At 53.6% G+C, this 27,579-nt stretch overlaps 1 long non-coding RNA gene and 1 other non-coding gene across 8 annotated transcripts; both read left to right on the top strand.

Annotated features, from left to right (window-relative positions):
- Positions 1–1,994: 1,994 nt before the first annotated feature.
- On the top strand, positions 1,995–27,579 carry LOC102902614. Of its 7 annotated transcripts, none has more exons than XR_006596027.1 (7): positions 1,995–2,661; positions 4,055–4,240; positions 5,533–5,675; positions 6,783–6,980; positions 7,785–7,923; positions 12,852–16,592; positions 19,465–21,981. It is a non-coding gene; the product is annotated as an uncharacterized LOC102902614 (long non-coding RNA). The 7 variants fall into 7 exon arrangements; XR_002741347.2 differs by lacking the exon at positions 19,465–21,981 and adding an exon at positions 24,979–27,579 and having other exon boundaries at positions 2,275–2,661; positions 12,852–12,905; XR_002741350.2 differs by lacking the exons at positions 12,852–16,592; positions 19,465–21,981 and adding an exon at positions 21,992–23,641 and having other exon boundaries at positions 2,276–2,661.
- Positions 5,039–5,145, top strand: LOC111559934. The gene has a single exon (XR_002741400.2). It is a non-coding gene; the product is annotated as a U6 spliceosomal RNA (small nuclear RNA).

The following is a 27,579-nucleotide window of genomic DNA, read 5'->3' on the forward strand; positions in this document are numbered from 1 at the left end:
CTTCTAGAAGTGCCCAGTGCCATCTCTGGGGGACCAAGTTCCGCACTCCGTCGCCAGGAACCTGCTCACTTCCGGGGTGCCTTCAACACGGCCACCTTTCCTTCTGTCTCTGAGCACGATGGCTTCTCAAATGTCAGTATCTTCAATTGTCACCTTGCACCGTCCATGTCAGGTGACTTGCGGCCAACTTAGAAGTGGAAATTCCAGACATTTCTGTGTGGTTTGAATAACAGTAATGAAAAAGGATCCTAAAACAAAATGCAAAAGGCCCCAGAAAACCCAAACGTTCACAGATCCCCAAACCCGGTTGTGCTTCTCCTTCCTCAGGAAAGCGACGGAGTTTTGAGCTCTTGCTGCTGAGGTGTGTGACCGAGGGCACATTTCAGGTGCTCTGGTGCTGTGGGGGCTCGTGGCAATGGCGAGCAGGTCGCTCTGGTTCCAAATGGACCGGGAAGGTTGCAGCTTGTATTAGTCTCTGGACTAATACGAGGGTTCTTGGGAGAAACAGGACCAGTAGCTGATAGGAAGGGTATATGTGCCTCCATCAACAATTTTCTCACCCATAAAACAGGTAACAATACTTTTTAACTTGTAGGGTTCTTATAAAGATTAAATTAAATGATGGATGATGTATATTTGATATGCTAGCCAACACTGGTTGAGTGTTTCCCAACAGTCCTGGACACTGTTCTAAGTACTGTACAGACTCATTTAACCCCTTCCCACAACCCTATCAGGTAGATATATTATTATTATTATTATTAATTTTTTAATGTTTATTTTTGAGAGAGAGAAAGAGAGAGAACTGACCTGTGTAAGCTGGGGAGGGGCAGAGAGAGACAGAGAGAGAGAGAGATCCAAAGGATGCAGGGGATCCACAGCAAGCTCCATGCTGACAGCAGAGAGCCTAACTCAGGGCTTGAACACCAAATATTATCTCCACGTATTTTTATTTTTTAAAAACAGTTTTATTGAGACATAATCCACATCATATGATTCATTGCTTCTTGGTAGATTACATTATTAGCTTTGTAAAATCGTGATAAATCATACGTAACATAAAAATGTCCATTGAAACCACTTGAAGTGACAAGTCAGTGACATTAATTACATTTACAGTGCTCTGCAGCCCCCGCCACTATTTCCCAAACTTTTCATCTCCCCCAAACAGAAACTGTGTGACTGTTAAGCATATTATACCCATTTCATGGATGAGAAAACCGAGGCACAGAAAGGTGAGGAAACTTATCCAAGGTTACTCAATAAACACGTGGTGGAGGCAAGGTTTGGCTCAGGTAATCTGGGTCCAGAGCTTGTGTTCCGAATCTCCAGTCTGCACTGGGTATCCGACAATGGCTAATGTGTACTGACAGCCCGTAAGTGCCCCCGCTTTTCTTCAATCCTTACAGGAAGTCTACAGATAGCTATTTATTGTCCCTATTTTACAGTCGAAGAAACTGAGGCTCAGGGACGTTGCCTAAGCACAATCATGGTGTGTGGCAGGCAGAGTTGGCCTGCCTGCCCTGAAGGGTCACGGTCTTCCCACCTTGCAGCACACCCTTGCGCCGGACCAACGGGGTCTTACGGCTCTACTGGTCCTCTAACACCCAGCACACGTCCGGTGCCCCAAAGACCAGCGGAAATGCCCTCCAAGACTGCACTTGGGAGGCAAGCCCGGCGGTTTCCAGGAGCCAGAGGACAACGCAAGGCAGGGAGGAGGAAACTTCAACCCAAAGGCAGGGCCCGGGGTTCCTACTCTGGGTCATGAGAGTCGGCAGGGGAAGAAGGCTCAGTGTGAAGCTGGAACTGCGTGCGGGGGAAGGGATGCGAGTCCTCTCCATTCCATTCCACAGACGGTCCTCAAGGAGCCCCCAGTGTCCGGCGGTAGGGCGGCCCCCGGGGAATCTGCCTGAAGCACAGAGAGTCTGATCAGCCGAGTTAGAGGTTTGCACAAGTTGCGAGGGTGGGGGTAGGGTTTTGAGGAGGGGTGTGGAGGTGGGGTGATTAAAAGAGAGAAAAATTATATCTGGGTCCAGGAATAACGAAAGGCTTCCTCTAAAAAAGTCTTGAGCAAAGAAACGGGATTTAAAAAGAGGTGATCTTGAGTTACAGGAGATGCCAGGAGGCAGGCACGCGAGGGTGTAGGGCCGACCAGGCTGGGAGGTTCACCAGGTGGAAACCCGGGCGGGGCGGGCGGTGCAGCGAGCGCGGGGTGGGCGGGGCCTCTCCGAGCCCCGCCCCGGGCCCGCCCCGGGGCCCGCCGCCTCTTCCCGTGAGAGGTGGGGGGCGGGTCCGGCCGCGGAACCTGCGCCTGCGCCCGCGCTGCGGCCGCGGCGACCGGTTTTTCTGACCCAGCTGGAAGGGCCGGCGCAGGTGGCCTCGAGTGCGTGTTCCTCTTGGCCTCTGATGTCTGCGAGGGGAATTCAGCAACAGGGACTCCTGTCTGGTGCTCTGACCCCAGCTTCCTCAATCCAGGCTCTAAAGAGGCGCCCTCAGCCGAGCCCCGGGGTCCCGCGGGCCGCGGACCCTCCCTCCCTTTCCCTGCTCTGCACCCCGGGCCGGCGCTCCGTCCTGGGCGGATGCCCCTCTGCGCCCTGTGGGCCCGCGCCGGCGCTTGTCCCCGTCCCGACTTGGGTTGGCCATCACCCTGCGTTGGGTCGGGTAAGCACCAGTCTCCCCACCCCCCCTCCCCCCAGCTCTGAGACCGCTTCTGTTTTAAGACCGCGCGTCGTGAGGCATCCAGGGCGTGTTACGGGACCAACGCGTGAGTGTGTGATGCCCGCGTGCCTCGGGCAGAGCGCCCCTTCCCCATGGCCGTGAGCAGGTGGAGAAAACACCGTCAGGGGGCATCTCCAGGGCAGGAGTGGGGCCTCCTCCCCGCTGGGGCCCGAGCCGAGCCTCTCCCCTCAGGCCCACATCCCACAGCGCAGGTGTGCCCCTATCCTGTCCTCAGGCATTGAGTCCCCAAGCTGGGTGAGGCCTGGGGCGGGGGAGGAGGAAGCAGCTCCAACACGCAGAGGAAAGGCTCTTTCCTACCGATTTGGGGCTGGTGAGGGTGGTGGCAGTCCGGGCCCCCGCGTCTCGGGACTGCCTGCCCTCAGAACAGGAGCTGGGGGACCTGGGACTGGGACAGTGCCCTGTATTTCAGGGCTGCGGAAGGCAGCTCTGACTTCTTCAACATTCCTGGAAAATGACCTCAATTTTCTGGAAGAGGGAAGGAGGATCTGGTTCTTGGAACATTCCCACTTCTTCACACAGATGCCACTCACTCAGTTGCACGTGAAGGCTGGGGCATCTGTGGTCAGCACTGGCCACCGCCCGCGGTCAGGCTGTCCCCAGCCAGGGAGCCCAGCCCTGGCTCAGCTCCTGCGGTGGCGATCCGTCCAGCGGCTCTGCGTGGACCTGCCTGCTCTCTCATGCCTGTCCTGAGCCTCCTTGACCGGAAGCCGGTCAAGCAGGCCAGTGACGGCCCTGGGGGCTTCCTGGGGGAACTCTGTTATGCTGTAAATGGCGTCCTCGGGCTGCTCTGTCCCAGGGCTGACTGGCCACCTGCCACCCATCTTTCTCTCTTCTGCCACTGTGCCTTTCCTGCGTGTGGCCTCTCTGACCAAGTCCTGCTGAGCAGGGAAGGACTAAGAGGTTAAGCAAGGGCAGGAGGAAGGTGGGGGTGGAAGGGCTTGCCACCTCTGGGCTCTGGGACCATGTTGTGACCAAGGAGGATGAGTGTCAGTGGATCCGTTTGGTGTCAGAAAAAGCAGGCGCCCTGGCCCTTTTCTGGAGGTGCTGGGATCCTTTCTCCATCTTTCCCTCCAGCAGGTGCCTCTGGCCTTGGTGTTATTCTTGCTTCCCTCCAGGGTGTCCTCATCCTAGAGGGCCGTCTGGGGGGTCCTCTGGGACCTTGGGTTGGCGGTGTCTCGGGGCCGCAGTCCACTTCACCTGAGCCCTTTGTGGCACGTGGCTCTCTCACGATTCCCCAGCGGGACTTGGGGCTTTGTTGCTGCATCTGGCTGTACCCGGGAGGCACTGACATGTCTGTTCACCGCTTGATCCGCAGGGGCTGTGTTTGTGCTTTCTGGCATTGTATTCGGCCCCGAGCGCTTACTGGACACTCAAGAAATGGCTGTCCCTTCTCTGGTTGCTGTCTGCTAGCCCTCTCACCAGCCTGGGCTCTGTCACTCAGCCTGTCTGCTTTAAGGAATACTCAGTCTACCCCAGCACACTCCCTCTGCTTGAAGAGCGGGTGAGTTCTCTGAGTGTCTCTCCAAGCCCCGTCTCACATCCTCTCCCCCTCTCCTGGCTTTCAGTTCACAAAGGGCTGCCCCAGGTCCTCCCATGTACACAGAGGTGCTGCAATTTCCAGAAGAATCCTGGGGCCCGAAGAACCCACCCAGCAGGCAGTCGGCCCCATCACCCCGCTGGCCATTTCCTGGCCTCCCTAGGCCCTTCTCTCTACAAGCCCAGCTCTTGGGAACCCCGGCTCTTCCCTGCCAAAGGGGAAGGCCTCACCCCCACCTCTGTGACCCCAGGACAGTTTTGTTCCCCCTGCCTCAGCAGCTCTCCCACCTCTGGTAGGGTCAGCAGATTCTCTCCTGCCTGTCGGGCACCCTGCTCCGGGCCACATGATCTGGGCCACGTCACAGCTACCCACATATCTGTTCCGTTGCAACCTGTGACCTCGTTTTCTAAGACAAGGCCGTAGGGTTTTCTCATTTGCCCCAGAGTTACCTAAAGGGCTGTAGGGTGGTAGGCAGCCCCCACACCCTGAGGGCCAGGGCATGATCTGATGTGGTCACCCAAGGCTTCTCAAGGGAGCGTCATGAAAAATTTCTGAGTTCCACATTGTCGCAGAACAAAATAAAACCCTAATTGCTTCACACCCTATACCACCCTACCAGGGACAAAATCAGAGCTTGCACTGGGGGGGCAGTGATGGGTGCCTTTGTCACGGGGTGTGCAAAATTGCGCGCCTGCCCTTTCCCCTGCCTAGCCCAGTTCCCCGAACCCTGGGACGTATGGAAAGTCGCAAGTGTTTTTTCTCGTGCTCGCTTCGACAGCACGTAGACTAAAATGGAATCAACACAGAGAAGATTAGCGTGGCCCGGGCGCTGGGATGACACCCAGATTCACGAGGCGTCCCGTATGAAAAAAATAAAGTCACAACTGATTTTTCCTTTCAAGTCTGTCGACAAGTTGCAGAGTTTGCCTTCCGAAAATGGATGCTCCGTTCAGTTTAACGCATTCGTTAAATAAGTAGAATTACTTGAGTCCCTGCTATGGGCCAGACAGCATGCTGTGTGGACCGTGGGGACACAACAGGGAGCAGGGCAGACGCAGACCGTCCTCCCCGTCTTTGAATTCAGCTCACATCCCAATTCTGCCATTTACCGGGTCACCTTGTGCAAGTCATCGGATCTCTCTGCGCTTCAGTGCTTTCTCCTATCAGACGAAGAGGGGAGTTCCTGCCTCACTGTATTTGCCTGGCGAGTAGTAGGTGTTCAATAAACGGCCTCTATTCTCATTGCTCTTTTCCAGGCTGGAAGGAGAAAGGTGTCCTCTTTCTGCTCATGTGGAAATTGCCTGGGAAGCTAGTAAGCTGTTGGCTCTGAAGGCAGTTGGCTGTCCTGAGTTTTCGAGTCCCTTGGAAGGATTCTGGGGAGTTGGCCGATTGGCTGCAGGTACCTGCCAGGCTGCGGGCCGTGCCGAGTGACCCGGAGTTGGGGCTGTCGCTATGTCCTGTTCTAATTTCTGTTTCTCTGTGTGCTTTGTAATTGGGCCACTCTTTCAGTCGGCTAGAGCAGTTAATGACCTTGAGAAATGATCCCAGCCCTGAATATAGAATCCTGCTCTTTTGAAGTCACCCACTTCCTTTGTGGGTCTAAACGTGTTTGTGTTTTCCCTCTCGGGCATGCCTTCTCTTCCGCTTTGATGCCCGCCTCTGTAACAACAGGGCTCGGAATTATTAATTCCTACTGCGCAGTGAGGTGCAGTTTTATTACACAGAAAGGGGGAAAATATAATTGCTGTCTCGAGTAATCATTTTCTGAAGGCTGCAAGCATAACCTTTCATTAATATTTCATTCGCGGCCAGGGTGGGTAACTTGAATAGGCCTAAAAATATTGTCCCCTTTGCATGGCGAGATCAGGAGCTGGGAGCCAGTGGCTCTTCAGTTGTTTGCAATTATTTCTAAAATTAAAAATGTTTAACCCATTAACCCATAAAAAAGCAGACGAGAGACTTATAGAGACACAGCTTCTTACTGATTGGGGTAAAGGTGCAAATCCCAGGCATAACGCATCTCAGCCCCTCCATTTGGGGAGTCATCTCACTGCCCTCACAGTGGATTTGCGGCACGGGGTCTGGGGGCCAGTGACTCACTGATCGAAGCGAGGCCGCCAGGTCATGTCCTATAGGTGCCGTGAGGCCGGACATTCACAGGTCACTGGGTTTAAGGATGCTGTGGGAAGTGCCATGGTCTTTGATGTTCCCTGGAGAGAGGCACTTGAAGCCTTCAAAGTGTCTCCCTGGAGAGAGCCAAAAGCTGATTCTCAGGTTGGGAACTGGGGAGACTCTGCTCTTGGGGCAGAGAGGAGGCAGGCCAGTGGGGAGGGCAGGAGCTGAGCAGGTGGAGGGAGCGTTTCGGAGCCTCGGTGATTGCTGGCCATTCTGGGCAGCTTCCTTCAGCTTCCTTCCCAGTCCTGGGGAGTCCAGCGGGTTGGGGACCCAGTGATGGCTCCTGGGTGACTAAAGTCCCCGCTTTTCATGTCCTCACACTATTTCACAGACCCGAGCTCATCTGACGATGTGAACAGCCTCCTGAGACCTACAGGAATGTGATGACATCAGTCGTTGTCCCCCTAGCTGGTCCACTTTAGCTCATGGTATCCTCTGACGACTTCCCTGGAAGGAGACGCTCCCTTACAGATGGGGAAGCTGGGCCTTTTGGCTGAAGTCATTGATTCCTGAGGTCACACAGTTGTAGGTGAGCTGGGATTACTCAGTGGCCTGGCCGGGTGTGGGCACCTGTGGATCCTGGTGGGGGTGTGGGCTGCTCAGCGCTGGGTGACCACAGCGGGACTGATGTGCAAGGCCAGGGTACTGTGGGTTCTTACCCGTCGGGCCTCCCTCCACATTTGGGTTTGCAGGGGTCCTGACTCCTAACTCCGGGCGTGTCCACGTGAGGGGGGAAGATCACTAAACTCTGTCAACATGATGGGGATTTTTAAGAACATCCTTGCTCAGGCCTGGGGTTGCTATGTTTCTGTGTTCTTGGCTCACTGTGTTTTCCTGGAAAAATAAATAAAAAACACTGGCCAATAGGTTTATTGCCATATATCATTCGTGACAAAGATGGTTATCTTTCTTAGTTACTAATCACCTTGGGATTTCTAATGTTTATTTATTTTTGAGAGAGATAGAGCATGAGTGGGGGAGGGGCAGAGAGAGAGGGAGACACGGAATCTGAAACAGGCTCCAGGCTCCGAGCTGTCAGCACAGAGCCTGACGCGGGGCTCGAACCCACAACCTGTGAGATCGTGACCTGAGCCGAAGTCGGACACTTAACCGACGGAGCCCCCCAGGTGCCCCAGTCATCTTGGGGTTTCTAGATGTGCTCACGTTTGGGCCCCAAGACGTGGTGTTGTCAGGGGCTCTCTCTTCAGGAGAAAGGCCACGGGGTCCATAAACCCTGAGACCGGGTTGGGGGCCCTGGGGGAGGCTGGAGAGGAGTGAGGACTTGAGGAGCAGCCGTGAGATTAGTTTTTCTTTTCCTCTGCACCCGGAACAGGGCAGAAGGTGTCAGGACAGACACGGGTGGCGGCCCCCCTGTTCCGGGTGCTCACTGTTGAGCCCGTTTGACCTGCTGACCTCGTGTTACACACGAGGAAATGGAAGTCCTCCAAGGCGAAACAACACCCAGGCGCCAGGTGAGTGCACAGAGCAGGGTTCGAAGCCAGGTCCTGTCCTCGCCAGCCCAGGGGAGAGCTGGCCCCGCAAAGCGGTGGCTCCTGGCCTCTCCCTCTGCCGGACGTTTCCCCTCTTCCTCCCTTCTCTCCGTGATTATGTGGAGATTCTCTCTGTGATTATGTGGCTCCTGCCAGATCCAGACCCTCTGGTAAAACCACTTCTGAAGAGGTTTAGACAGTGACTGCATTTCGTTTATTCCCCCCCCCCCCCCCCCCCGTACTCATTCCGTTTCGCAAACAAAGTATTGCTTACTGAGAGCCTGAGTTTTCTTTCCTAATCCCCTGCCCCAGAAGGAGCCGCAGCTGATGGCCTGGTGTGTGACGTGCCGGACTTCTGTTTCCAGGCAGATATGAACCTTTAAAGATACATGTAGTTTTTTGCACGCAGAGAACTTTTTATTTATCCAGAACGAGTACCTATAAGCAGATGATTATAGCGATGCTTGTGAAAGTCAAAGATTGCCAGTAGCCTTAATAGGGGTTCGGTTCGATCTGTGATAGAGCCTTCCAGAGAATTACTGTTTGTCTGGTAGAAAAAGGGCTCTGCACGCACAGCCGTGAGAGCTGTTTACAACATGTCATTAAACGTAAAAACCAAAGGACAGATTGTCGGCATCATGCGGACACAGCGTCCTGGGCAGCTTCACGTGGAAGCGTATCCGGCTTGGGCAGCTGTGGCAGACACAGCCCAGAATCCCCTGGACCGACTTGACAGCACGGTCAGTGGCTGGATGTCTGTGGCCCAAGCTGCCTGTGACACCGGGACGCCTCCAGAGAGCCCTGGGCTCCCCTCCCCCCGGAAGTTACTCGCTGCCATGTGCCAGAGAAGTCCTGTGGAAAGTGCTCGGGGCCAAGGGGCCAAGGGCAGGGGAGACCGTGGTGATCCCCAGCTTGAACTGAATCCTCCCTGGAGGGCAGCGCCTCAGAACTGTTCCAGCGATCACACCGATCACACCGAGTCACCTCATTCGCACACAGGCAGAAACCCAGGCCCGGAGGGGGAAAGTGCTGTGTCTGAGGTCACACGGCAGGGCTGTGGTGGGGCTCAGCAGGCTCCCCAGAGGCACTCTGGGTGTGACTCTGGCGTCTGTGCTGGGGTGGGGTGGAGGGGGCTGCAGCAGGTCTCTTCTAGCCTTCCGTGGCGGCTCCTCAACTTTCCTCTTCCTCTCCCTTCTCCCTCCTGTCTGCACCCCCCTCAGTGTGGTCTACATACCCCCTTGTCAGAGCTGAGGAAACTGGGGCAACTTGTTGGGGAAATCGGGGCAAGCAGATCCTGGGTGAGAATCTGGTTTCATGCCCCTTGGATGTTCCTGGTGTGTGCTTTGTGCCTGTGTGTGTGCGTATGGGTGTGTGTGCGCACATGGGTATGTATGTGCGTGTGTGCGCGTTTGTCCATATGTGTGTGCGTGTGTATAATGCTTTTACATGTGTGCTGTGTGCACGGGTGTGAGTGCCCATATATGTGTGCATGTATGGTGTGTGCTGTGTGCATTTGCGTAAATGTGAACGTGCATGAGTATGTGCACACATGCATGCTGCGTGTTAGAGGAGACAGGGTGACTCCCGGCCACAGCAGTGTTGGAAGGGACCCGGGAGCAGGGGCAGCCCCGGGCCGCCGCGTCACCCTTCCTGCAGGCTTCCAGGGGAGTTGTGTCTCCAGAGCCCGTCCCTCCCGGCAGAGCCTGGGGCTCCGGGTGAAGAGAGGCGCACGCTCAGAAATAGTAAACCACTGTTTTCTTGCCGGCTGTTTGCCCTTATTAATTCAGGTAGCAATTACCCATTCCGAATATTTGGCGACTAATTAGTTTTTCCTGTGGAGAAGGCAGAATGAGGGATGGTTTGCTCTGACCCGATCCACTTTCTCGGTTTCCTGAGGAGGGGGCTGGAGGGACGGAAGGAGGGAAGGGACAGAGGCTGAGAGAAACCGGCCCGGCGCCTGGGATGCCCCTTTGGCTGTTGGGTCTTTGCTGCAAGTCTACAGTGTGATAAAAATAACCCACCCAGTTTTGGTTTTGTTCTTGCTTTCATGTTGCCTGGCCCATTTCCCCTGCGGGTGCCGCTCCTGGCAGTTTGCCTGGTGATGTATCCGTGGTGTCAGAGCAAGAGTTCGAGGCTGCTTGCTAAGCGGGCATCACCCCCTTTGGGAGTTGTGCCCCCTGAATCCACCAGGTGACCAGGGACCCTGCGTGCAGGGACGGCATGCCTGGCGAGAGGAGGGGCACAGTTGTGGAGGCTGGGAGGCCAAGAGGTGCACCTTTCGGGGGGACAGGTTGGGAAAGATAGCCACGTGTCCTGTCTGCCTGAGCTTAGCTATGAGTTGACTTGGAGGTTGCCTGTAGTCAACATCTGGCCTTGATTCATTTCGCCTTTTTAGTTCTTGAACTTTTTGTTCCTGGGGAATAGTCATCAGGGCTTGTATTGCTTGTGTGTGTGTGTGTGTGTGTGTGTGTTTAAAGTTTATTTACTTATTTTGAGAGAGAGAGAGAGAGAGAGAGAGAGAGAGAGAGAGCATGCATGCAAGCTGGGGAGGGGCAGAGACAGAGAGAGAGGGAGACACAGAATCTGAAGCAGGCTCCAGGCTCCGAGCTGCCAGCGCAGAGCCTGACACGGGGCTCAAACTCACGAACCGTGAGATCATGACCTGGGCAGGAAATCAAGAGTCGGATGCTTAACTGACTGAGCCACCCGGGCGCCCCAGGCCCTCTCTTGTTCTTTGAGGCACCTCTCAGAAAGAGTTCCAGTAGACAGGAGGGTTTGTAAGTCAAGTCAGAGCAGCCTCCTGAAATGGAGCACGTGATGGGCATGAGTCTAGTTTGGGGAGGTGTAAGTAGGTAAGCCAAACAAATATTGCTATACCTTTTCTGGGGACTGGGGAACCGTGGCACCCAGACTGTGCGGGGGGAGGGGGGCAGGACACAGATCTGGGCACTGCAGCCCAGCTCACCAGAATGGGGAAGTGGGGGGCTTCCTCTGAGCCCCTCATGTGCTCGCTGCCTGCAGGGACACGCATGGATCCACGAGGTCCTGGCTCTCCATCCAGCACGGTTGTGGTTTGTGTCCCTGAAGGGCACTCTCTACCCGCCTCTCATTTCAAATGAAAATTTCTGACCGGGATCGGAAGGCCTCCCGGCCACCTTCTTCCTGCAGCCGTGTCGTGGGGCCTGGTCTTGGCCGGGCCTGCCACCCTACTTCCTCGTTCTCCGCGGCCACCTAGGGCGGGCATCAGCACTCACGGCCCGACGCCGGCTGGCTACACCGGCCCCGCCCCCGCACAGCTGCGGAGGCCTCCTCCAGCCCCACCGTGCCCCTGACCGCTCCGCACGTGCTTGTCTGTGTGTCTGACACAGCTGGGCCGGCTCTGCTGATGCAGGAATTTGGCTCTGGTCATTTGCACAGTTGCACGGCCGCCTTACAGCTTTCTGTAGTTCAAGGCCACAGACTTTGTCTTCTGGTGTGTGGGGTTTCCCCGGAGTGCCAAGGCTTGTGCTCTGTGGCAGAGGGCGGCTGATGCCCGGCGACCCCTGCGGGCTGGTTTCCCGAAACCGTGGTGGCTCCAGTTCCTGCTCAGGGAAAGTGCCAGGGCCTCGGAGTCAGGCTTGGCTCTGTGTCCCGATTCTTCCAGTTAGGTGCGACCTCGGGCAGCTTACGTAATCTGTTTGAGCACCGCCTCCCTTGTGATGCCTGTGTCTGTGGTTGTGTGCTACCCGCATAGTTGGCATCAGAAGGAGCCGGATGCTCAGGGTTCCCGGTGAGCAGCCTGGACAGGTGGCCCTGCGGGCTCCCTTTAATTCCCCAGGAGCCTGTGGGGAACAGGCCATGGCCCCCTCCTCCCTGAGGCCCAGGCCGGGAGTTGGAGCGCCCTGTGGGAATGGGTCCGCTTGTAGCCGAGGGTAGGGCGACTCCCAGATGGGTTCCAGGTTACCCGACGGGTGACGTTTAAATAAGCCCCCGCACCGCACCGTATTTCCAGGCGGGGATGCGAAGCGGCTCAGGGGCCCGGTCCAGCTGTCCCGATGGCCACAGACGGGTTTCCTCCAAGGCGTGAAGCTTCCTACACAATCCCTTCAGCTGTCTTGGGAAATGCAAAACACCAGGTGCAGGACTGTCGGTTAGAGTTTCCATTTACATTACCTGGGGCTTTTCTGCTCAGCTTCCCCCACCCCCCTCCTGCAGCTAGGACTTGGCTGTTCCCAGGCCAAAGCCACCTGAGGAATGTGCCAGTCAGCTGGGCTGCTCACAGCGGGCGAGGTACCTTCCACAGGGACTTTTGACCCCAAGAGGCAGGGCGGCACAACGGCTTTGGAGGCAGCGATCCTTGGTCCAGATCCCTCTCATTACCTGGGTGGGCTTGGGACAGCCATCTGAGTGTGGAGACTGTAATGCTTCCTTGGGGGCCGGGTGAGGCTGAGGTAAGCTAAGGAACAGAGATGTTTTGGCACAGGGCTTGATAAGTGACAGCTGATAGTATATTAACAGCAGCCACCCATGCCAGGCTTCCCAAACGTCAGCTCTGCGGAGTGCCTGAGAGCATCCCTCCTTCAGAGGGCGCAGTGGTCTTAGAAAGCATGACTGCCCCCATTTTACTGATGGGGGAACTGAGGCACGGAGAAGCGAAGTAACGTGCCCACGTTCACAGAGCTGGTAATAGGCAGAAGCCCGCATCTGCACCCAGAGAGTCGGGCTCCAGGGCCCGCGGGGTCCCCATTCCTCCGTCTATGCAAGATGTCACCACTTGGAGACAGCTGGCCAGTTTGAGCCTGTTTGAGATTCTCTCTCTCTGCCCCTCCCCGCTCGCACACTTGTGCTCTCTCTCAAAAGAAATAAATAAACATGAAAGCAAACTTCAAAAAATTGTTTTCAACATTTTTTTACATTTATTTTTTTTCTAGAGAGAGAGAGCAGAGGAGAGGGGGCCGAGGGAGCCTGACATGGAGCTTGATCCCGTAAGTGATTGAGTGATCTTCTCACTGTGTCATTTCGCCTTTTCCAGAACATCATATAGTCGGAGTTCTGCAGCAGAGTGGATTATTTCACCCAGAAACGTGCATTTACGTTTCCTCCACGTCTTTTCATGGCTCATTTCTTTTCGGTGCTGAATAATATTCCAGTGTCTGGAGCGTATTTATCCATAAGCTCAGCTACTGAAGGACATCTTGCTTGCTCCCAAGCTTTGGCTATTAGGAATAAAGCTGCTATGCACGTCACGTGCAGGTTCTCATGTGGATATGCTTCCAGCTCGTTGGGGGCAAATTCCGAGAAGCACAACAGCTGGGTCACAGGGTAACGGTCTGGTTTTGTAAGGGGCCACCCGGCTGTCTCCCAGAGTGGCCGCTCCCCTCTGCACTCCCACCAGTGAGCGCTCCTGCTTCTCCTCGCCCTGGCCCAGCAGGCTCTGGGTTTGGTCCTTGTGGTCAGCATGCAGTGGCGTCTCCTTTCAGTTCCAGTGGATGTTAGCTTTCATTTCTAACCTTACCTAGGTTCCCCTGCTGTTTCTTTCTATGCTTTGCTTATTCGACAAACCTTTCCGGAGGAACTTTTCCTTTGAAGTGGGTGGGTTAATGGGCACGACTCAGTCCTTTCTCATTGCCTGTTAGAATCCGCATTGTGCCTTGTGTGGGTGCGTGTTGCATGGGTGATACCTAATTATAAGGATGTATCGGTGAAAGGGCTCTGCAAACAGGGTTCTGGCAGAGGTACTGGGGGAGGTTGGGGGCATGAATCACGGCAGCATTTACCTGCTCCTTGAGAGTCCAGGCAGGGACCCCTCCTGCCTGTTCTCTGCTTGTTGTCAGCCCTGCAAAGTGCCTGAGCCCGGGGGGGACACTCAGGAAATGTTTGTTGAATGAAGAAGAGGAAATCAAAGAAGGCTTCCTGGAGGAGGTGGCCCTTAAGCTGAGGCTGAAACGGAATTCCTGTTTCATGAGGGAGAGCAGAGGGGAGATGGCAGGCGCCAGGCTCAGAGACGTGGAAGGTGCACACAGCTTGCAGACCGTAATCAAGCAAGAGGTCTGGTTGGGCTTTGTTTTGTCACAAGCTATGTGTTTGGGGCAAGCGAGTTCCTGGAAGAAAGTAATAAAGATCCATCTGTTTGTTCAATAAACATTTACTTGCCATATACCCTGTCTGAGGCTTGCGGAAGGCTGGCACGAAGCTGTGGGCAGCGCTGGCAGGCGAGTGGGGGAGCCAGTGGGGCTCCCATGGTGTCCTGGGCGCTGGGTGGGAGTCATGCAGGGAGAGGGCGTAGGAGGAGGGCGTCGGGCCAGGGTCAGAAAGGAGGGCGCCCTGTGGGAGCGGGTGTCAGAGAGGGAGGGACAGGTGCAGCAAGGAAGCTGGGGATGCCGGAGCCTCAGTGTGGGTGCCCTTGGGAGGGCCCTGGACGTGCCACGTGGAGGTTGGCAGGCGTGCGACGTTTTCAGGGCAGTGTGCTCATGTCTCACTGAGCTAGGAACTGCTTGGTAAAAGTGCAGATCCTTGGTTTCGACCTTGGTGCAGAACGCAGAGATTTTGACCCCATGGGCCCAGGCATGTGCATTTTCGTTTTGTGGGCATGTTTTTGGCACCCCAGGAAATTCCGGTTCTGCTGACCCTTCGACAGAGCAGAAATGCCTCTCTCAGGGCCTCGGGAACCCCTGAAGCGCAAACCCATTAAGGTGCCTAACCTTGCTGCTTCTGTGGGGGCCTGAGGCTGGTGTCTGGACTGCCTGTTCTGCTGTCAGCTGGCCCCTGGGGACACATGGTCCCGGAGGCCACGTGCAGGGACATCATATCGGGGCCTGATTTCCCTCCTTGGTCAGGTGACAATCTGACAGCTCATCTTGATTTCATCTCATTTCACATGTTGCCTGTTCAAGAAGCAATTTCAGGTGGCTTATAAGGCATAGAATACATGAATATGGCATAAATTAAAAGTGGGAGAAAGATAGAAAAACAGAGGGGACGAAACAGAGTGAAGAATAATGACGCTCAGTTATCGGGCGTCACTTCCCTGAAACCTGTTCTAATTTCTTGCAGGGTTTATGGCTACTTTGCGGGCCGTGTGGAGGATTAGGGTTTAAGCTGCCAGTGCTCCTTCCGCTGCAAAAAGCCTCGCGTCTCTATAGAAGCTAAAGCCACCAAATCCGTACTTGATTTGTTTAATGAAATGTGCTTCTTAGCAGGCGCGCGATGTCGAGCGAGTATTGTCTGGCGGTGAGAAAGTCTGGATGCCCGGCCCGCAGTGCCGAGCGCTGCCAGTGACTTTTTTGTGCCCGTGAATGCGGGGTCCCGCGGCTGCTCGCTAAGCCGGCCGTGAATGCACAGCAGCTGGCTGCAGGGCCGCTAGGCTCTGTCCCTGACCCAGGGGGTTCCCAGGTCCCGGAGACTCAGGCCTCTGGTCAGCTGTAGGCGGCCACCCCACACTCCGGGGCCTTCCGGGAGCCAGCGGGATGATGGGCCCCCATCTTTAGGGTGTTGGGTTCTAGGGGAAGCATCTGTGATAACATTTGCTTCATGGAGAGAGAAACCCCTGGTCCAGTAGCGTTAAAAGCCTCCACTCTTCTGTGATCTCCGTACTGCAGACCTGCCCTCCCCCCCAATTTGCTTTTGTGTTCCTGGTGGTAAGAATACACTTGTGAGTGAATGAACCTCCAGGCTGAGGAGGTCAAGCAAGCTAAGCTGGATCCGCCAGAGCAACAGCAACCTCCCTGTCCCAGCCTCTCCAAGGAGGGCGGGGCCATGCTGTGTTGTCTCCAAGGAGGGCGGGGCCGTGCTGTGTTGTCTCCAAGGAGGGCGGGGCCGTGCTGTGTTGTCTCCAAGGAGGGCGGGGCCATGCTGTGTTGTCTTCAAGGAGGGCAGGGCCATGTGTGGTTACCTGCCCAAACATAGGATTTTTTTTCTTTTCTTTTTCTTTTTTCTTTCTTTTTTTTTTTTTTTAGGTTTGTTTCTTTATTTTGAGAAAGTGAGTGAGGGACCAGGGGTGGGGCAGAGAGAGAGAGGGAGAGACAGAGGATCCCAAGCAGGCTCCTTGCTGTCAGCGCAGAGCCCGACCCAGGGCTCGAACTTACCAACTGTGAGATCACGACCTGAGCCGAAACCAGCGATGGGCCCTCAACCGACTCGGCGCCCTGAAACATAGGATTTCTGAGATCTGTGGTAATTTCAGTCAATGTTCTTGGAATAGAGAAGTTGATTCTTTAATCCAGTGATCTTTCTTGTCTCCCCTTCTTGAATTTCCTCAGGAGCGCTATGCCAGTGCAGCATCTGCATCTGTGTGTGTGTGTGTGTGTGTGTGTGTGTGTGTGTGTGTGGGGTCGCGACTTTCTCTGCAGACTTTCTCTGCAGAGTAATGATTAAGCAAAACCAAAGGGCAGTCTTCTGTAAGGGCGCTGTTGACAAATATTTCGGTTACATAACCGTGAACTGAGGTTGCAAAGTGTTGTATCCCCAGGTCCTTAACTTACTCCTCCCTGGCTCGGGAGCTGGGCCTGGTCCCCTGGTTGACACCACCTTGTCCACAGGGGTGGCTTCTCTCCTGGGACATAGTCTTCACCCCTTCCCTCTACCCTCCCTCCTAGTGTGGCTTTTCTGGGGCTCTTCATGCCGGTTCCTGCTGCAGCGTCCTGAGGCCCTGGTGCTTTGGCTCATCTTGGCTGGTGAGAGCCTTTGGCTGTAGGGAGGAGCGTGCGTGCGGGTGTCCAGCCCAGGGCTCATCATCTTGGCACACGAGGCTCCTGGCCGCCAGTGGGGAGGATGAGGCAGGGCTTAGGTTGGGCTGCTGGTGCAGTGCCCACAGGGGGGCCCCAGGCGTGTGGCCTCAGGAAGTGTCCCCTCTGTGCAGCCCAGGGCTTTGGATGAACAGGGGCAGGTGAAGCAGTGGAAGAAGAAGGGTGCTCGGGGGGGGGGGGGTGAACACTGGAGCTGTTTTCCAGGCTGGGGGTCTATGGGTTGTGTGGGCGGGGAGAAGCAGGGGCCGGGAAAAGCGAGGGGCTGGTAGAGGCGGGGGGTGGCCAGGAGAAGTGGGGGGCTGGGAGAGGTGGGGGCAGGGTTGGGCTCACCTGGGTGGCAGTCACCGTGGGTCCCAGATGGGTCACCAGGGAAGCATGATGGGAGCTCAGTCCTCCGTGGGGTAGGAGCCGGCCTTACAGCCTCAGATGGCAGGTGGTTGGCAGAGGCCCAGACCAGGCTGGTGGGTGATCTGGAGGGAGCAGTTAGTGGGGCACAGGGCTGGGACATAACCCTCCCTCCCTCCTTCTCTCCTGTCCCTCCTTCCCTCACTTACTCATCGCCCACTCTATATGTCATGGCCTCACGTTAGGCACCAGGGAGATGGAGAATGTGGCACGGCCCACGCTCAGGAGGTTTCTAGCCCCTGACTTCCTGGGGTAGGAGGGTCCGTAAACACCAGAGGGCCAGGCCCCAGAATTTCCAGCAGTCTGTGTGCCTCAGGAAACAAGGATTAGGGGTGTTTCTGTAGTACCTTCCAGCAAATAGTGACACCCCCTCACCTGGGTCCTGCCTCAGCCCTTGCTGCGTCAGGACCCCGGCTCGGGAGAGGAAGTGACCTGCCCCCGGCCCAGGCAGCGTGCCCCAGTCTTTCACAGAGCCAACCTGCTGCCCGTGTAGATGGGATGCTGACACGGAGAACATTCTAGAGGATCTGTAAGAGAGGACTCTGGGTGTTAATGGGGCTTTATTCAACGTGATCTAAATTATGAGGCATAATTAGATGTATTAGGTTAACTGTATAGAATTACTGTTTTTACAGGGCAAAGATGGTCAAATACGGTTTCATAGGGTCTGGCTAATGGTTGCAGGGGATATAAAGAGAACTCATATTGTATTTTAGAATATATTAGTTGCCTCATTCTGACCGAGGCAGTGCCTCCAAGGATACCCGTTCGACAGTATTTCTCGAAGAGTAACCTGAGGATCTGTTTGGGGTTGGAGTTGGGGGGTCGGGCTTCGACAGTCAATGTTTGAAGGCATAGCCCCATATTCTCCTGGGTTTAGAGATGTCCTGTGACTTGCTAGTTCATTAGCCACGAGTATATTCAGCCTCTGTTCCAGTCTGTGTGATATACTTTAGTATCTTTTGGGATAAGCAGTGTTTACCGTCTGCTGTGAAATGTTGTTCCTTTTTTGCCTCTATATTAGGGTTTTCCAGAGAAGCAGAATCAGTTAATGCGTGTGTATATTTATCTGTCTGTGTCTATGTCTGTGTCTATCTCTACCTCTGTATCTATCTATCTATCTGAAAGAGTGAGCAAGCAAGCAAGAAATTTTAAGGAATTGGCTCACATGATTAAGACTGGCAAGTCTGAAATCTGCAAGGTGGGCCATCAGACTGGAGACCCAGGGAAGAGCTGACGTTGTATTTCAAGGCCAAAGTTCCTCTGCTGGCAGATTTCCCTCTTGTTTGGGGAACATCAGTCTTTGTTCTATTCAGCCCTTCAACTGATTGGATGGGGCCCACCTACATTATGGAGGGCAATCTGCTTACTCAAAATTCACCAATTTAAATTTTTTTTAAATGTTTTTATTTAGTTTTGAAGGAGAGAGAGAGACAGAGCATGAGCAGGGGAGGAACAGAGAGAGAGGGAGACACAGAATCCGGAGCAGGCTCCAGGCTCTAAGCTGTTAGCACAGAGCCTGATGCGGGGCTCGAACCCACAAACTGTGAGATCATGACCTGAGCCAAAGCCGGACACTCAACTGACCGAGCCACCCAGGCGCCACTCAAAATTCACCAATTTAAATGTTAATCTCATCTGAAAACATCCCCATAGGAACTTCCAGATTAATGTGTGACCACATATCTGGGCCCAGCCAAACTGGAAAACAAATAACTATCACAGCACCTAAAATGACATCTTTCAAATAGCCAGAAGTTCCTTTGGTTCTAGAAGGCCGATATAGTTAGTATATGCAAGGTAGGTTCTAGATACCATGGGGTGACAGGAATGTTTAAAAATGATCAATAGATAGAAAGCCTGAGTTCTTTCTACCAATTAATTGGTAGGCATGGGATAGCCATTCTGTGCCCATCTTGGACAAGTGCACGCATTACATGGTTAATAACATATGTCAGAGTCTTCCTTATTGCAACTCAATTTTTTTGCCAAACCCACCCTTCCATCCTCTTCCCCTCCTTTCCTCCCCTCCCCTCTCACTCCTTCCTTCCTTCCTTCCTTCCTTCCTTCCTTCCTTCCTTCCTTCCTTCCTTCCTTCCATATTTATTGGGCATCTAGCATATTCCAGGTACTAGGCCAGGTCCTGGGAGGTAGGGGCAGGGGGTCAGGAATGAAGACATCCTACTATCAATAGTGGCTTACAGCCTGAGAGGGGCTCCTGGTGTAGAGTTAGTTTCCCAAAGGTTTGAGGTCAGCCTTGGAAATCAAGTTCCTTTCCCTTTCTCCAGGGCTTCCTCAACAACATGAGGTCTTAACACGCAGCCTGCAATAGTCCTGGGTGGTCCTGGGGGGCAACACCGTGTCTTTTTTATAATGCGTCTTTTCTTCTAAACAGAGGGACCTTGCCCTCTTTCCCGAAAGGAGGGATGGAGGGTCAGCACCTCACCTGGCAGCTGGTTCGAAGTGCAGACTGCAGGTGCACTCACAGCAGCCTCCCCAGGGAGCACCTGCATTTTAACAAAATCTTCAGGAGATTCTTGTGCACGAAAGCCTCACATGTGCTTTCCTAGTCCTCCGTTCCCTCAAAGACACAAAGTTCCCTTTAAGATCTGGAAGAAGTGAAGGTCTAGCCAATGGACTCGCTTTCTCGGGAAGATTCTCAGCAAGTGCAAGAGGTGGAGCTTTATTCTGAAACCAAGCAAAATAAAGTGTCCTCTTCTCAGGCTCCGACGGATGCCGGACCGAGGCTCCCCCAGGGGGGGAGATGCCGTGTCTCTGCACCTGAGCTGTCCTCTGGAGGGAGCTTGGGCAAGATGCTTCACTTCTCCAAGACAGTTTTCCCTTCGGTAAAATGGGATGAGAAAAAAGATCCTCCTTTCTGAGTTGTGGGGAAAGTTCACAGATCCACACGGGGTGGACGATGTGTTGGGAGCCAGGTGTGGCTTATGATGTCACTGCAGTGGGGAGGGCTGGAGCCGGGCTCCTCATCGCTAAGTGGGGGTAATGCCTGCTGCATGGGCTGGCCCAAGGATTAAGAGGCTATGCATGCACGATGCCAGGGTGACAGCTATTATTTTCATAACAACTGGCTTGTGTAACTGCCCTGTGTGCATGGCAATCAGCCGTGGCTTCAGGGAGGCCCCGGTACCTGAATCATCCAAGGACAGGTGGGGGCAGGTGGAGGACGAGGCCACTTTGGGCTGCGGCAGTGCCTTCTAGATCGTTCACAGAGGCACGGTTTATCCCAGGGCACTCAGGCCTAGATTCCTGAGAGAATCCGTAAGAAGCACTGAAGTTGACATGACATGTTGCTAAGTAGATTTCTTTTAAAAGGTGTTCTCTCTCTGAGGTAATGACAGATGTGAGTGTTGCTATGGTGACAGGTTGTCTGTTTGGAAGTACACAGCACAATGGTTCAGGTGGCTTGCCTACAATTTATGGTCGTAGAATGTAAGCAAGGCCCCTTTTGGGAAATTTTACCAAGGGGTCTTCTCCTTCTGGTTCTGGTTTCCAAAGCCGAGTTTATTTTGTGCCTTGGGTGACTGCGCAAGATGGGGAGACCATTGCATGTATTTACGAGGACAGAATCTATGCACACCACACGGCTGAAAGTTCAGGGCTTTCCAGGAACTGAAGGTGATTGAAAAAAGTCCCACGTGGAGCTTAGAGCGTCAAAGGGAGGCAGAATCTGCAGCGAGCCTCGAAGTTATTTTAAAATGACAAGCGCTCGGGGAGTGCCCGCTGTGTGCTGAGGGTCCCACGGAGGTGGAGGGTGGGTGAGGAGGTACGAGTGAGCGCGGTCCCTGCCCTTCAGAGGTCAGGGCAGAGAGCCCAACGCAGAGCGGACTGGGCTACAGGCTTCAAGTGCTATGGACACAGCTGGGTGTTTGGGGGCTGGGACCAGTCCCAGTGTCAGGGCCGTGGTCTGGGGACTGTAGCAGGATCTTGAAGGATGAGCAGGGTTCCTGCAGAGTCCATTTATACAGCTGCCTATCATTTCATCCTATGGAAACACAATATGTGGTTTTTTTTTGTTTTTTTTTTTTTGCGGGGGGCGGGGGAGGGATCTCCTCTTCGAGGCTCACCTAGGCTGCTTCCAAATCATCTCTGTTATGAGCAGGGTGGTGAGCACTGTCTATGCCTTTTGAGCAAGACAGTTGAAGTAGGAGATACGTGAGTGTAGGCAGTGTGTTGTCTTGTTTTAAGAAAGGCAGACTCCCACCCGCAGCGCCTCATTCGGACGTGTCTGGGGTCTTGGAAGCTTGTCTACCCTACGTTCTCCTCCCAGAGGTGCTGGAGAGCTTGCTGGGAGGTCCATTGGTAGGAGGGGAGCACAGCCACTCATATACCCTTGCCCCAAGAATGGTCCTCCCGTGCCGGGGACGATCATCCTCTTCCACCGAGCGCGCAGCGTCTGGAGGGACACACATGGGCGGAGGGGGACACCCGCCTAGCCAGCCAGATCAGCCAGATCAACTCTGGAGATCAATGGGGTGACAGATGTCGCAGCCAGAAAGCCCCAGTATCCTGTTCCAGAGAAGCGTACCCCCAGGTCTCCCCGTCTGCCAGGGCCTGGCCTGCCAATGTTTCACCTTGAGTAGATGCAAATCCTCGTCTTGGTGTTTTATGGCCTCTGCATCTGTTCTCTGATTTTTCTGTATTGTGTCTCTTTTGAATGAGAGGAAAAAATGCCCATTTATGGGAACAGAAAAAAAAACAAGTTTCAGGAAGTGCGGCTCATTTCTTGGTGTACCAACGAATAGCATCTCGTTGCTGTCCAGCAAGTGGTCTGCTGTGGTTTGTTCACCAGGACCATGAGCTGTCACTGACACTGTCCCGGGAACTTTCTTCTCAGGCGCCGGCTCTAAGCTCATCCTCTTGGGTTATTCTCTAGTTGCTTCTATTCTCTTTTCCCGGCACAGCCCGGAAGGCAGCCACGCTCTCCGGAATCCAGAGCCTGCCCCGCTCTTCTTCTCCTACTGACCACAGATCCACCGATGGAGGAGGGAGACACTCTCTGAGGACAGCCCCGCTCCAGTGACGTAAATTCCTGCCTAGTATTCGGGCTTCCTTTTGCTGGAATTACGAGAAACTCGTGACACCTGTAAGGGGCTGCCTGGTACCTTTCCTGCGACAGTTTCCAGCAGGGATGGGACAGGGAAGGAAAGGAGATCGCCATCTGTGGGTCTCCATCAGACGTGGACCCTGGCCTAGGTACCCACGCACCAGCTAACAATTGGCTTTGACCTCAGATCTGGGCTGTCTTGTGGCACTAAGTCGCAGACTTGCCAGCTGGCTTATACGATGGCCGGTCAACTGTGTATAATCCCACAGATGTGGACCCAGCAGAACCACCCGGCTACGGCTTGTCGCTGAGCGCACAACTGGGCTTGGACAGAGTCAGTTTAGATGACAGCTGTGTGAAAGATCACATAGCAGTTTGCACATGGGCAGTGGGCAAATTCTCACAGTCCAGGGGCTGGGCTAGCTGTGCAGGCTCAGACAACAAATCGCAAATCCCTCTCTCTGGGGTAGACTCACATTAACCACGCTCATGGCACTGATGTCTATGCTGGATGTCAGTTTGTTATTTTACAATGAGAACTCCATCTGTCGAAGGGTCTAGAGGGCTGAGTCCTCGGCTTACCCTATTCTGTGCGGAGAAATCTACCTGGCAAACGGTTGATCTTAATCCAACGGTTGCCTGGTGACTGTGGGATCAGAGCCAGGGAGCACGTTAGCAGATTTGAATGCTTAGTGACATTAGGTTTCCATGCATTTCTTCCCCCGATGTGTTGTGAGAGGCGCTTGCCATCGGGACTGGAGAATTAAAGCCCATTCCTCAGACAGACCTGTTTCTCTTCTGGCTCCCTGTTGTTCTGGGTTTCTGTGGCTGAAAGCTTCTCTGCTCTAAAGAATCATTTTCTTTCGTTATGAGACTTGTTTCACAGGCTGTCTTGACTTTCTCACTATTTCACTTACATCGTGGCTGTTCTGATCTCCAGGCTAATGGTGTTTCCTGTAAAATTGCCTGAGTTTCTCAGCACACTGTAAAAAATGACTTCTGGGGTTTCACTGGGGTTACGTCTGCCATTGGTAGTTCTTTGTTTTGGGGGATTGGTTCTTAGTTCCTCTTTTCTGACCTTGCTTGTCGCTGCTCAGCCTGTAGGAAGGCCTACAAAAGGCTTGAGTGGGAAATGTGCCTGCCCCTGTACAGGGCTGTGACACCAGCGTGAGCAGTTGTAAGGGCAGATGCAGCTTTATCGGGCTTATTCTTTTTAGGCTCCTGTTTAAGATGAAAGTACAAAATGTAAAATGTAGTATTAGGCACAAAAAATAACTACTTTTTGTTTTACATTTATTTTTTGGAGAAAGAGAGAGCAAGCAGGGGAGGGGCAGAGAGAGAGAGGGAGAGAGAGAATCCCAGCAGGCTTCACTCTGTCAGCACAGAACCCAACGTGGGGCTCAATCTCATGACCACAAGGTCATGACCTGAGCCAACAGCAAGAAGCAGATGCTTAACTGACTGAGCCACTGAGGCACCCTCAAAACGACTACTTATTTAAAAAGGACCTGGGGGGTGGGAGGGAGGGGAGGGTGGGTGATGGGTATTGAGGAGGGCACCTTTTGGGATGAGCACTGGGTGTTGTATGGAAACCAATTTGACAATAAATTTCATATATTGAAAAAATAAAAATAAAAAGGGTCTAGGTTAGTAAGGACCCTGAGGCTTTCAGTTTTATGAAATGCATGAAAAATTGACCTCTTCCAGAGGCTGTGGTACAGATAGGGTGGGTTTGGGTCCAGAGAAGCCTTGATCACAGACCATGGGCACTCAGGATAGGGTCTTAAAAGTTCCTGTGCTTAAGCGTAAAAAGTTCACATTGACAATATTTACACCAATAATGCATGGATTTGCTCTTACACGACACAGAACAATCCAGAGTGAAAAGGACATAATTCTCCTCTAACTAACTCTGTTTCTCAACCTGCCTTCTGTAAATAATCCCTATGGACAATTCAGGATGCACCCCCCCCCCCAGGCCTTTTTCATAACATATGCAGATGCACATCTACCTTGTTATTTCAAAGGATGTGTAGTAATCCAAGCCAAGTGTACTTGGCCAATCACTTATTGATGAGCATGTGGGTTTATTTCAATTGGTTGCTTTTACAAACAGTGTGGCAGTGATTGTCAAAAAAAGAGCATTTTTTTGCACATCTGGGTGTTTGGGGATATTTCTGCGGGGTAGGTGACTAGAAACGGCAGGTGGGGTGAAAGTGCGTGAGATTTAACGTGGTAGATTCAGTGACTCGATCTCCAGGAAGATGACCCCAATTTACGCGCCTACGATCGTATAATAGTACTTCTTTCTCTGTATGCTTATCAGTATCCATTTTTAATCAACATGATGGGTGAAGAATGGTATTACTGGTTTTTTGGGGGATTCTGCTTCCACACGAACGTATACGATCGTCAGGGAGTACGTAACTCACTTGACTTGGGCTAACCCCAGAATGAATGCATTATCTTAAAATCGAGAAAGCCAGAACATCCCATTGAGCCAATGTCCCAAGTATGTACAGGTTCTGGACACTTCCGCCCACCTGCCCTGTTACCACCTGGTGGGTGCCACCATCTTCCTTGGCCTGGGCGACCGCAGTAGAGCCCTCGCTGGTCTTCCTGCCTCTCGTCTTGGCTATTTTCAGTGACGGCCGTCAGATCGTCCCGTTACAACTCCCGGGTTGGAGACCTTCCAGAGCTCCTGACCTCCCCTCCCGCCCATCAGGGAGTGTCCTGCAGGGTCCCGCAGGGCCCGCATGGCCTGGGCACCACGTCAACCCCTCTCCTCTCCCGGTTCTTACTCAGTTCCAGGTACACCGACCTCTCTGCTTTTCCTCTCATCAGATGAGTGTCCACCGAGGGCTTTGGCACTGGCTGTTCCGTCCATCTGGAAGGTTCTTCCCCCAGATGTCCACAGAGACAACTACCTCACCTCCGTCACACCTCTGTTTAAATGTCATTTTCTCAGTAAAGCCTTCCCACATTGAAAATGGCAAACTCTTAATCTCTCTGGCTGTGTTTATAGATTTTATGGCACTTTCGAACATATTATATAATTACTTACCATTCTGCTTATTGTTCATTATCTGTCTCTCCCAGCTATAACGTCAGATTCTTGAGCAGAGGGCTCTTCCCCCACCCCTTTAATTTATTTAAACAAACAAACAAAATACTAAACACGGTTCACCCAATTCTCCCAACCCCTACACCCCACCTCTGGCAACCACCAATCTGTTCTCTATGAGCTTGGGAATCTGAGTGTGGATTTTTTTTTAATTAATTTTTTCCCCCTAAGATGCCACATGTAAGAGAGATCATTTATCTTTCTCTGTCTGGCTTTTTCATTTAGCATCATGCCCTTGAGGTCCACTCATGTGGCAAATGGCAAAATTTCGTCCCTTTTCGTGGCCGAATAACATTCTATGACATAGATATACCACAGTTTCCTTACCCATTCACCCATCAGTGGACACTCAGATTGGTTTCCATGCCTTGGCTATTATAATAATGCTGCAAAGAATATGGGGGTGCATCCTTTGAAGCTGGCATTTTCATTTTCTTTGGATAAATCTGCAGACAGGGAATTGCTGGATCATATGGCAGTTCTGTTTTCTTGAGGTACCTCCATACCATTTTCCATAGTGGCCACACCAATTTATATTCCCACCAAAAAGGTGGCGGTTGCGAGGGCGCCCTTTTCGCCACATCCTCGCCAACACTGGCTATTTCTAGTCTTCTTGATGATAGCCACTCAAACAGGGGTGAGGTGATGTCTTATTGTGGTTTTGATTTGCATTTCCCTGATGATTAATGATGTAGAGCATCTTTCTGGGGATCTGCGGGATCAGACGTTTGGAAAAACGTCTATTCAGATCTTCTGCCCATTTTTAATTGGATTTTTTTTTCTTTGTTGTTGTTTTTGTGTTTGCTTTTTGCTATTGAGTTGCATGAGCTCCTTATACTCAGATATTAGCCCCTTATGGGATACAGAATGCGCAGTCACTAGGAAAGCAGCAGCAGGCGATGTTGACAACCTTCTCTCGTGACAGAAGTTCAGATGAGTGCTAAGATCACTGCAAGGTGAGGGTCACCAAAGGTCCCCAAGAGGGAAGGCCCGGGTAGGACAGGACTCAGGTGAGAGCACACCTGAAGGACCTCGTGGACAGAAAGCCAGCAGCTGCTGGGTACTCCCTGGCCGCGCCCGGTGGTCCAGACGTCACCTGCGCGTGCGTGCTGTGTGCTTTGGTTCCAGGTGTCAGTACCCGTCTCGCAGGTACTTCCCGTTTGAGTCCCCTGTGCCGACTCCGCTCCTCTTGGAGTGTCTGAATCAAAATGGCCAGCAGCCTGTCCTCCGCCCCGCTTCCCCTTTGCCTTGACGCCTGTCCCGGAGCACTGTGCCTCGTGGGATGGGGTCTGGCCCTGCCCTGCGGTGGGGGAGAGTCCCTCACGGCTGGTACAGGAGGAGGCCCTTGCTGGGCGGGCTGGCGCGCCCCCTTCCCGGCGTGGGGGCTGTGCTTACTGGGGTGGCCGCTCCCGCACAGCTTCCCCCAGATGCAGGGCATCCCTGCTTCGTGCTCAGCTGCCGGACTGGCGCCCCTGGGCACCCCCCAGGTCACCCGTACTGTCACCCGTGCCCCCGCCGGGAGGTGATGATGGCAGGTCGCCTGCCGCCATCTCCTCCCGGCCCCGCAGGACTCGGGTGTCGGGGGCCCTGTTGCCGGGCCTCTCTCTCCTCACTGACAGGAGGGGGAGGAGAGAGCCAGGAGGGCTGCCCGTAGTTGAACTTTTCTAGATTCCTAGACACACTGTCACCTGAGACAGGGGCCACGTGCTGCCTGGGGGGTGGGAAAGCTGGCGGGTTGCAGAGGCCCTCCCACCCAGCGCAGGGCCCCGGGCCCGGCCCTCTGCCAAGTGCCAACAGTTGCCTCTAGTGAGGTCGTCATAAGGAGCTCGCTGGGTCCCCACAGCAGCACCGCCAAGCAGGCCCATTGTACAGCCGAGGAAACCGAGGCAGAGAGCAGTCGGAAACTGACCCACTCACGTGGCGGAGCCATGAGAGAGCCGGGATTCCAACACGGCGACCTGGCTCCGGGGTCCATGGCCGGGAACATCCGTCTCGCTGTTGTCCCACACCTCAGAGAAAACGAACAAGGGTGAAAGAAGCCTTGTAGTGATTTTTTAAAATGTTGTTAAATGAAAAGGAATTAAATGATCAGAATGGCTTCATGTGGCCCAACGTCACGGGTCATCGGCGAGGGGCTGGGTTTCTTGTCCAGGCTTTCTGCGCAGCACGGTGTTGATGCAAAGGACAACTGACTGCCAAACCCAGTTGTTTCAGACCTGAAAATAAATGAAATGAGCCTATTTCTTTAAGAAAAATATCTGACAATATTTGTTGCCAATTATAAAATTGTAATTTTCAAGCGGCACCTGGGTGGCTCAGTT

This window comes from Felis catus, chromosome A3 (genome assembly GCF_018350175.1).
Source record: "Felis catus isolate Fca126 chromosome A3, F.catus_Fca126_mat1.0, whole genome shotgun sequence".
NCBI lineage: Eukaryota > Metazoa > Chordata > Mammalia > Carnivora > Felidae > Felis > Felis catus.